At 35.7% G+C, this 9,745-nt stretch overlaps 1 long non-coding RNA gene across 1 annotated transcript; it reads right to left on the reverse strand.

The window, feature by feature from the left end:
- Window positions 1–8,964: 8,964 nt before the first annotated feature.
- Window positions 8,965–9,450, reverse strand: LOC141398068 (uncharacterized). The gene is made up of 3 exons (XR_012411610.1): window positions 9,229–9,450; window positions 9,087–9,160; window positions 8,965–9,016 (listed from the first exon to the last, which is right to left on the reverse strand). It is a non-coding gene; the product is annotated as an uncharacterized lncRNA (long non-coding RNA).
- Between the last annotated feature and the right edge of the window lie 295 nt (window positions 9,451–9,745).

Here is a 9,745-nt window from a genome sequence, read left to right on the forward strand (position 1 = left end):
GTGGTTGCTGAAAAAGAGAAATGACACATTCGTCTGCAAACCTCTGCAGCTGGGACCTTTATATATTTGAAGTACTCACTTTTTACTACTCACACAGCAACAAATATCGATATACACTTTTATACCATTTTTTTCCCACTCCACTCAATTTAAAATTTGTTTCAAAAAATTAATAAACTTAGTAATACATGTTTGGGTAAACGTAAACACCATATGATTAATATTTACATGCAAACAAAAGTGTAGCCAAGTTTATTACATCCCAAGAGAACGTAGGAGCAATTTTTGCAGCGACCGTTACTTTTAAATTTTAAATATTAGCGCATAATATAATTTATTAATTTTAGAAAAAAAAAACACAAAAATACGTATTAACTAAAATTGTCTGATTTAAATCCTCATATAGCAAAAACTACTTCACGTATCAGTACCAAACTTCAGATTCTTCTTAATTAATATGTTTTCTATCACTCCCCATCAATAAATTTGTTCAACGAAGTATTTAGTTTTTACCATTTTTGGCCACGGTCGTGACACTGTGCGTCATCGCATGGAACCCCTTCCTTCAAATTTTGCTGGTTAAGTTTTCGGAAGCTAATTTAATTTCCTTTTAGGTGAAAATAAATAATTATACTGTGTGGTATCTTCTAAGCAGCCCAGCGCACGAGGAAAATAATTTTCCGATTTAAAAAAATAATAGCTTATTCGAAAGATATTATTCACCCCTTTAAAAAGAAAAAGGATCAATAGAAATCCGTTGCGAAAAAAAGAAGATATGCCCGTTTAAATTTGAAAATGTAAGAAACTCAGATTTTCACTACTTTTACCGTTATAAAACAATAAAACGAAGTGACCCAAACGAACCAAAGGTAGAGTAATGAAATAAGTAATTTTTATTTATTTTTCATTGACAATAGAAGGACCTTATAGCCCGATAAGACTGAAGTCTTAAAATATTACTCAAATGTATATTCGTTGTCCATGGACCCCAACACAAAAAAAAATTAGTAACAGAATGCTTCAATATTTTTCTGATCAACTTTTGTAGCGCAGTGTCATTCATCGATATTTGCCGAAAAATTTGCGCCGTCTCAAGGCCAAAACTGCCTGCTCAGTTCAATCCCAGGAATCAGAAACGCGAAGGGCCCACTAAGGTTTTTTCCTTCCACACAAATCGCCCCGGCCAGGTTTTTGTTTAGCCCCATGAGTCGGTATTTAGGTACTCGAATTTCGAGGTTGTTTTTGTCAAATTGTCTAACCGAGATTGCTGTAATTACATCTTGTCAGAGAATACAAAAGCTCAATTTGGAAAAATGTAAATATTGATTCATGTTTTGGAAAGAACAACGATGAAGCCCCATATGACATCCTTGAATGGGTTTTGCTACTTTTGAAGCGGATGAAATTTTGAATCTCAATAGGTAGAAAACTTCAACGCAGAAATATACATATTTCCTACATTTACATATTTCATACACGGAGGGAAAAATAGGCATCTCCAACATATTTTGCAGCAAACATATATTTATTTGCAAGCAGTCCCAAATATAACTATGTTTGGGTCCTGCAAACAAATATATGTTTGCGTGCAAAAAATATTTGTTTGGTTGCAAACAAATATATGTTTTGGTGCAAACAAATATTTGTTTAGGTGAAATATAAATACAAACCCAAAATCCACAAAAACACATACACCAGAGTAATACCCCGGTTACACTATTGAAGGTTAACCCACTGGGTTTAATAGATCCAGTGGGTTAATCTTTGCTGGTTACACTTAGCTTTTCGAGGATATAAACTGTCAGCTAATGTCTGTTTACGTATACATACAAAATAACTAATAAAGTCGTGTGTTACACTTTTACAATTTCTCGTATGAGATATCGTCCCCTCTTTGGTATATTTTACACACAGGGATACATTTTTGTATCATGTTATCAATCGTCACGGTGCTCTTGAATCAAATTTAAATGGAAGGTGCTTACACCTGGGAAGTTTTTGCGGATTCTGAAACTGCAATGTTCATAGATGAGAAAAATCAAAAAAACTAAAAAAATCGCCGGAGCGCTTTTTAAATAAACCGCGATTCAAGTTGACATTTTTTTTGGAAACCGCAAGTCCTATCAAAATGGGAATAAAGAAAATGTTGTAGCTATCAAAATTCTCTATAAAATTGACCTTAATGATATTTTCGTAGGTTTTACAACTTTTGAGATATAGAAGTTGAAATTGGAACAATTCAAATTCAATTCAATTCTGTATCGTCTCCTTATAAAACAATGTTATGACTGCAATTTCCCGACTTAAGCTTATATATCTTAAAAAATGGTACAACCTAGGAAAAATTACATAAGCCAGTCTTGTAGCGAATTTTCACAGCTATAAGATTTTTTCAGGTCCCATGCCGATAAGACTTGCCGTATTCAAGCAAAATCGCGAAACCCTAATAAAAAAACTTAAAATTGTAAACTGAGCTTCTTTCTCAAAAATGGTACAACATAGGAACAAATCATAAACGCCAATCCTGTAGAGAATTTTCGCAGCTACAACATTTTCTTTAGCTCCATTTCGATTGGACCTGCGGTTTCCAAGCAAAATCGTGAAAACTTAAAAAACACCTAAAAATGTGAATTTTGAAGGCGATTTATTTAACAGCGATTTTTTCTTGTTTTTGGATTTTTCTCATCTATGAACATTGCTGCTTCAGAATTCACAAAAACTTCCCCTGTGTGAGCGGTTTTCATGAAAAGTTAGTTAAGGTGCACCCTTCATGACATTGTTTTATAAGGGGGCGATACAGTCAGTGCATTGTCCCAATTTGAACTTCAATATCTCAAAAATGGTAAAACATACGAAATTACCGTAAAGGTCATTCTTCTAGAGAGTTTTCAGAGCTACAACATTTACTTTAGTCTTATTTTGATAGGTCTTGGGGTTTCTAAGCAAAATTGTGAAAACCTAAACAACCCCTAAAAATGTCAACTTGAATCGCGATTTATTTAAAAAGCGCTCCGGCGATTTTTTTAGTTTTTTGATTTTTCTCATTTATGAACATGGTAGTTTCAGAATCCGCAAAAACTTCCCAGGTGTAAGCACCTTCCATTTAAATTTGATTCAAGAGCACCGTGTCGTACTTTTTGTTAAAAAGTGTCTAATGAAAAAAAATAAATAATTTTATGATTTCCAAATAACTTTAGATTTATTAACTCCATAAAATCTCATGCGACCAATCGTAAACGTGTAAATCACGACAAACTCTGTTGCAAAAACAGTTGCAACTTTTGGTACTTTTTGAGTAGAGTTGGATTTTGTTTGCACAAATACCGAATACAACACTGTATTTTTGGTGGATTTGTGCCGGATTTAAAATAAACCCAGCCATGAGAGGATTTAATTTTTGTAATGCAAATCTGGTCAGATTTGAGCAGATTAAGCAAATAAATCCTCATGAAGTGGGTTAACCCGGCAAAAAGCTGAAGTGTAACCGTGCTATAAGGCATGGTCTCCCGTGAGCGTAAATTTACTCTCGCTCACCGACGTAGCCAGGAGGGGCCTGGGGGGAACGGCACTGTGTGAACTGAAACATTAATCTATGGACAGATCGAATAGCGGCTACACAACCAAAACCCTTAAACCCAAAGCTGTGTATTAGGAGATTTTCAGAATTGTGTAGCCATTTTAGGACGTATGAACTCACCAACAAAATATGGATTTTATCATTGATCACAAGTATTACGGAGGAGATAACTGAAGAAATGGACCGGAGTACATCTTATTTTGGGAGTACATCTTATTTTGGGAGTCATTCCTTTTAAAAGATATTGCGCCCACAAGTCATTTCAGTGCGTCACAGTATAATTTTCATTTTTTTCAAGAAAAATATAGACTTGCCAACGACAAACATAATACCGCTCTAAACACAAAGAACACCGACCTTAAACTGCATTAAATAAACAACTATTTTGAAGGGATTTTGTTGGGATGTACCCATTTTCGAGCTAAAACTAAGTTTGGACAAAATATTACTAAAACACCATTTTGGAACAAATCTGTTGCTCCGTTCAAGAAAAATCGCACATACCACTGTAGCTAAAATTCTTGAATTTTGGGGGGGGGGGGGGGGAATAGCAGAAGGAGTAGACCGAAAATCAACATCTACGAACTTTATATAAGGCTCGCAGAAATATTGCTATAAAAACTGAAAAAACTTGTATTGTAGTAATATTGGCCCCGAGAAAAAATTGCTGCAAAAAAGCAAACCGTTTCTAGAGAGGTCTACTGAGGTTTTACACAGGTATATTTACTAATTATCCAGAAAGGTCTTAAACTGTACTTCTCTGAAAAATTTTCAAATACTATGTGGAAGGTTATCGAAAGAGTGGATTGAATCGGTTGATCTGTTCGAGAATTACCGTGTTCTCCAGGCAGCCACCCAGACGGACGAACATAGCTAAGTACTTACTTACTTAGCTGGCCCAATAAAGAACATTTGTTCTATAGGCCGAACTAAGAAAAGATCTCCAATTCTCTCTATTTGTTGCTTCGCTTTCTGGAACACCGCGCCTTTTCATCTCATCATACACTTGTTTGCGCCATCTATTCCTTGGCCTGCCAATTCTGCGTGCACCGCCAAGCGGTCCGTGTTTATACACCTTTTTAGCGGGGTCATCATTGCTCATTCTTATGATATGGCCTAGCCAACGCAATCGCTGCATCTCGATACGTTTAACAATATTGATGTCGTTGTACAGCAGATACAGCTCGTGGTTCATGCGACGTCGATATTCACCGTCAACGCAGATTGGTCCGTAGATCTTTTGAAGAATTTTTCTCTCAAACACACCAAGCACTGCCATGTCTGCTTGCGCCTGGGTACTTGCTTCGGAGCCATACATCAGCACGGGTAGTATCAGTGTTTTGTAGAGCGTTATTTTTGTTTGACGAGATGTGGCTTTGTTTTTAAACTGCTTACTTAAACCAAAGTAGCATCTGTTGGCCAATACAATTCTTCTTTTTATTTCACAACTGATGTCGTTTGTTGTGTTTACGGAGGTGCCGAGGTAGACGAAGTCTTTTACTACCTCAATATTATAGGAACCAACTTCCACAGTCGGTCCGAGCTCAATGGACGCTTTGCGCGTCGACACCATCAACTTGGTCTTCTCACCGTTTACCGCCAGACCCACTTTAGCAGATTCTCCTTCGACCTTCATAAAGGTATCAGTTACTTCTTTTACTGATCGGCCTATGATGTCTATATCATCAGCATAAGCAAGTAACATGTGACTATTGGTGTAGATTGTGCCTAGGGTGTCCAAAAAACCGGTTTTTTCAAACAAAACGGTTTTCGGTTAACCGAAATTTTAAATTTTTTCTAAAACCGGTTTTCGGTTTTCACAAATTTTCAAAACCGATTAACCGGTTTAAACCGGTTTTGTAAAATATGTACAAAATTGCTCATAATTGATAAATATTTTATTAAAAATGTGCGGAAAGGGGTAAATTAAGTAAGACGTTATTTGACATTCAACCTCGAAGTGAGAACAGTAAAATTAAGACTGAAGTTGTGCTCTAAAAATTGTAAAAACCCTTACATATATAAAATTGTGTACCAAAAGAATTAAGTATGCATTTTATTAAAGATATGTTTGGGTGGAAACAATTTTATGTTTGGGTGCAAACATTTTATATGTTTGGGTGCAAAAAATACAAACCCAAAAGGCACAAAAAAAACAAACACATGCACCAGTGGGCGCTTACTGAGAGCAAGGGAGCGTAAAATTCAATGTAAAACACTTTAAAATGTGTGCTCACTTGCTCTCAGTAAGAGCTCACTGGCTATCTCTATAGTATACACACAAATGTTGTGGTTTTTTATTAAAAGGCAAAAGAACAACAAACACATAGGTACATACAAAATTCCAAAGAAATACATAACACACTTTAATAAAAGAAAAACTGATTGAAATAAGTTGTAGTCACACTTTTAAAAAGGAAAAATATATAGAAAGGTAGTTGAACGCTTCTCCTTAGTTGTGAAATAAAACAAATTGTCCTCTTAGTTGAAATCATCAGCGGGGAATCGGCATCTAGAATCAAATGATTATGTAATGTGAAAAATAAATATGGATATGCCATATTTCAAATATACATAAGTATGTATGTAATTACCAATATTAAATGCGATTTCTTCCTTGTCCAATAAAATAATTACATTCAACTTTCCGATTCAATTATAAAATGTATTGGGTATTTAATTTACTAAAAACACAATTTCTTTAAGAAAACACAAAACACTGATTTATTCACTCACTTTACCGTCTTGACTCTACAAAGGCAACTAAAACACTGAAGAAAGAAAAAAATATAATTCATATCATTTCTTCTTTTCTTCTTCGTTAGTTAGCAACAACAAAACAAGAAACACACGAGTTTGACGCATACATGCCACCAAAGCCCCCTTCTTCGCTTCTACGTCTTCTATTATACAATACACACAACTCTTTATTATAAAGCAGCCTTCCACAGCCGCGAGAGCACTGTTATTACTCTCGTTGAAAAACATCCTCTCTCCACCCATGAAAAAAATGTTCTAACATAAAAAATATGTTTTACCCAAACATATCAAATTGAGATATGTTACAAAATGTTGCAAACATATATTTGTTTGGACCCAAACATATTATGTTTGGATCCAAACATATATTTGTTTGCAACCGGTCCCAAACATATATTTGTTTGGATCCAAACATATTTCTAACATAAATTTTTCTGCGTGTATGACAACCTACTTCACATCGTTGTAAAGGTGATATTTTCTACTTTCCTTGCCAGGTTTTGCTTTCGATATACCTCCTACAGAAGGGAGATATTAACTTTGAAATAAAACGTTGGTCTTTTTCCAAATTTTTTTTGTCACATTCCGACCCCTGAATAATATCCGACCATTATCAAAAATCAAAAGGTTTTTTCCTCTGTGGGACCCCCAATAACACCTAAAATTTCGTGACGATCCATTTAAAATTGCGACCTGTAGCGTGATTTCCAAAAAAGTGGAAAAATGGGATGTATTACCGCCTATTGCGATATCTCCGTTATTTGGATACCTACGCCAACCTGCTTTACATCATTGTAATGATGGGATTTTTTACTTTCATTGTCAGACTTTGCTTTTGGAAGGTCCCGAACCAAAGCTGTGATATTCGTCATTATTATTCAAATCGCAAAAATGAAAAGTTGTGTTCTATTAGCGGCTTTTGCGATATATTCGTTGTTTGACCACCTACGACAACCTACGTAACATCGTTGCAAAGGTGATATTTTCTACTTTCATCAGCTTTGACTTTTTCTCCAAATAAGTTTTTTTGATATTATTAAAATCGCAAATGTAAAAAGTTGGATTCTATTAGCGTCTATTGCGATATATTCGTTGTTTGATCACCTACGAGAACCCACTTTACATCATTAGAAAGCCGATATTTTCTACTTTCATGGCCAGGTTCTGCTTTTGGTATACCCCATATTGAAGCTGAGATATTCGCTTAGGAAAAAAACGTTGTCTTTTTCTCCAAATAAGTTTTTTGCCCATTACGACCCCTAAATATTATCCGACCATCACCAAAATCAATAGGCTTCTTCATCTGTGTGACCCCCATTAACTCTCAAAATTTCGTGACGATCCGATCAAAACTGAGACCTGTAGCGTGATTTCCAAAAAAAGTGGAAAAATGGGATGGATTAACTACTATTGAGATATCTCCGTTATTTGGTCACCTACGCCGACCTAGTTTACATCATTGTAAAGATGGGATCTTCTACTTTCGTAGCCAGGTTTTGCTTTCGGAAAGTCCCCAACCAAAGCTGTGATATTTGTCATTATAATTAAAATCCCAAAAATTAAAATTTGGGTTTTATTTGCGACTATTGTGATATCTTCGTTGTTTGATCACCTACGTGAACCTACTTTACATCATTAGAAAGGTGATATTTTCTACTTTTATCGTCAGGTTTTGCTTTTGGTATACCCCGTATAGAAGCTGAGATATTCGCTTTGGAAGAAAACGTTGTCTTTTTATCCACATAAGTTTTTTCGCCCATTCCGACCGCTAAATATTATCCGACCATCGCCAAAATCAATAGGCTTCTTCCCCTCCGGGACCCAAACCAACTTATAATACCCTCCTCACATAGTGGTGTAGGGTATAAATATTACTATTTTTTGAAACCGGTTAACCGACACAATTAATCGGTTTTTTCGGTTAACCGAAAATGACGTATTTGGCGAAAACCGGTTTCGGTTTTGTAACTCAAAACCGGGTAACCGGTTTCGGTTTTGGACACCCTAATTGTGCCACTTCTTTTGACGTTTGCCTCTCGTATAACATTTTCCAGCAGGATGTTAAAGAGATCACACGAAAGGCTGTCTCCTTGTCTGAAACCTCTTTTGGTACTAAACTCTTCGGAGAGGTTCTTTCCTATTTTAACTGAGGACCTCGTGTCAGTTAAAGTAATTTTACAAAGCCGGATGAGCTTTGCGTGGATACCAAATTCAGACATGGCTTGGAATACCTTTGAACGCAGCGGGCTGTCGAAGGCTGCTTTATACCGACGAATTTCATATGGAAAGTTCTATATGCCAAATATTGGGGCCACAATACGAAGGGGTGGCCTATACCGACAAAATTCGGGAAGCCATCGTTCTATGGGGGCTATATGGAGGCGTGGAACCATTCTGATAAACTTCATACGGAAAGTTTAATACCCTAAATGAAGACTAAATACCAAAAATCCAAGCATTTCGGTGAAATATTGAGACCACAACCTTCAAAATACCGAAAATCGGTAGGTTCCGTTCAATGGGGGCAATATGAAGGTGGGGACCTTACTTACTTAATTAGTTGGCCCATTACAGAACATTTGTTCCATAGACCGTACTACTCACCTGTATACTTATGCCGTTATTTTGTTCATTAAACTGACTGATGATCGAGTGCAGATTTAGGGTTATAAATTTGATCTAAAAAAGGAAACAAGAAGAACATTTTAGAAATGTAGAAAGATAAAGTACTCAAATATCTTATTCTCACCACATGCATGCAATTTTTCGAAATAATAAGAAATGCTGGAATTTGTATAAGCGAAGGTATAAGCATAACAGATACTAAAATAAAAACAATCGACAATTTAAGATATGATCCCAGGAACCCATTTTACAACCAAATCTCTTACCAAACACATAACGATTCACATAAATATTATAATAACTAAAATACGAATCGATCACGATGCGAACGTAAACCATTAGCAGAACACCAAAAATCGAAAATCCAAATGAATTTTGAAAATCTTCATACATTTGATAGATTAATTGAAAATGTATTTGTTTTTTTACAATCTGAGAACGAAGATACTCTTGAAATCCCCTAAAGCCCGTGCCATAAGCTTGATAACGTGAATAGTCCACCAAGAGGCCTAAATCATCCCGAAGTCTTTGCAACTCCTGTCGTATTAATTCAATGTGAAATATAAATTGCATATTTCTCATGTGAACGCTTATGGAAAAGGGCAAAAAGATGCCCCAAAAGAGTATTAAATGGTGGTCCAGGGATTGCAACTTAAAGAACAGTATGGTGGCTAGAATTTCGACAACCGCATTTACATAAAATATCCAAATAAATCGACGATTTATTAATAAGTCCTTCAGAGGTCCTTTGGGTTCATTGCAATTTTCCGTCTTCGTCGTGGT

Source organism: Musca autumnalis, unplaced genomic scaffold, assembly GCF_047663935.1.
Source record: "Musca autumnalis isolate F117 unplaced genomic scaffold, ASM4766393v1 scaffold_3, whole genome shotgun sequence".
Classification (NCBI taxonomy): Eukaryota; Metazoa; Arthropoda; class Insecta; order Diptera; family Muscidae; genus Musca; species Musca autumnalis.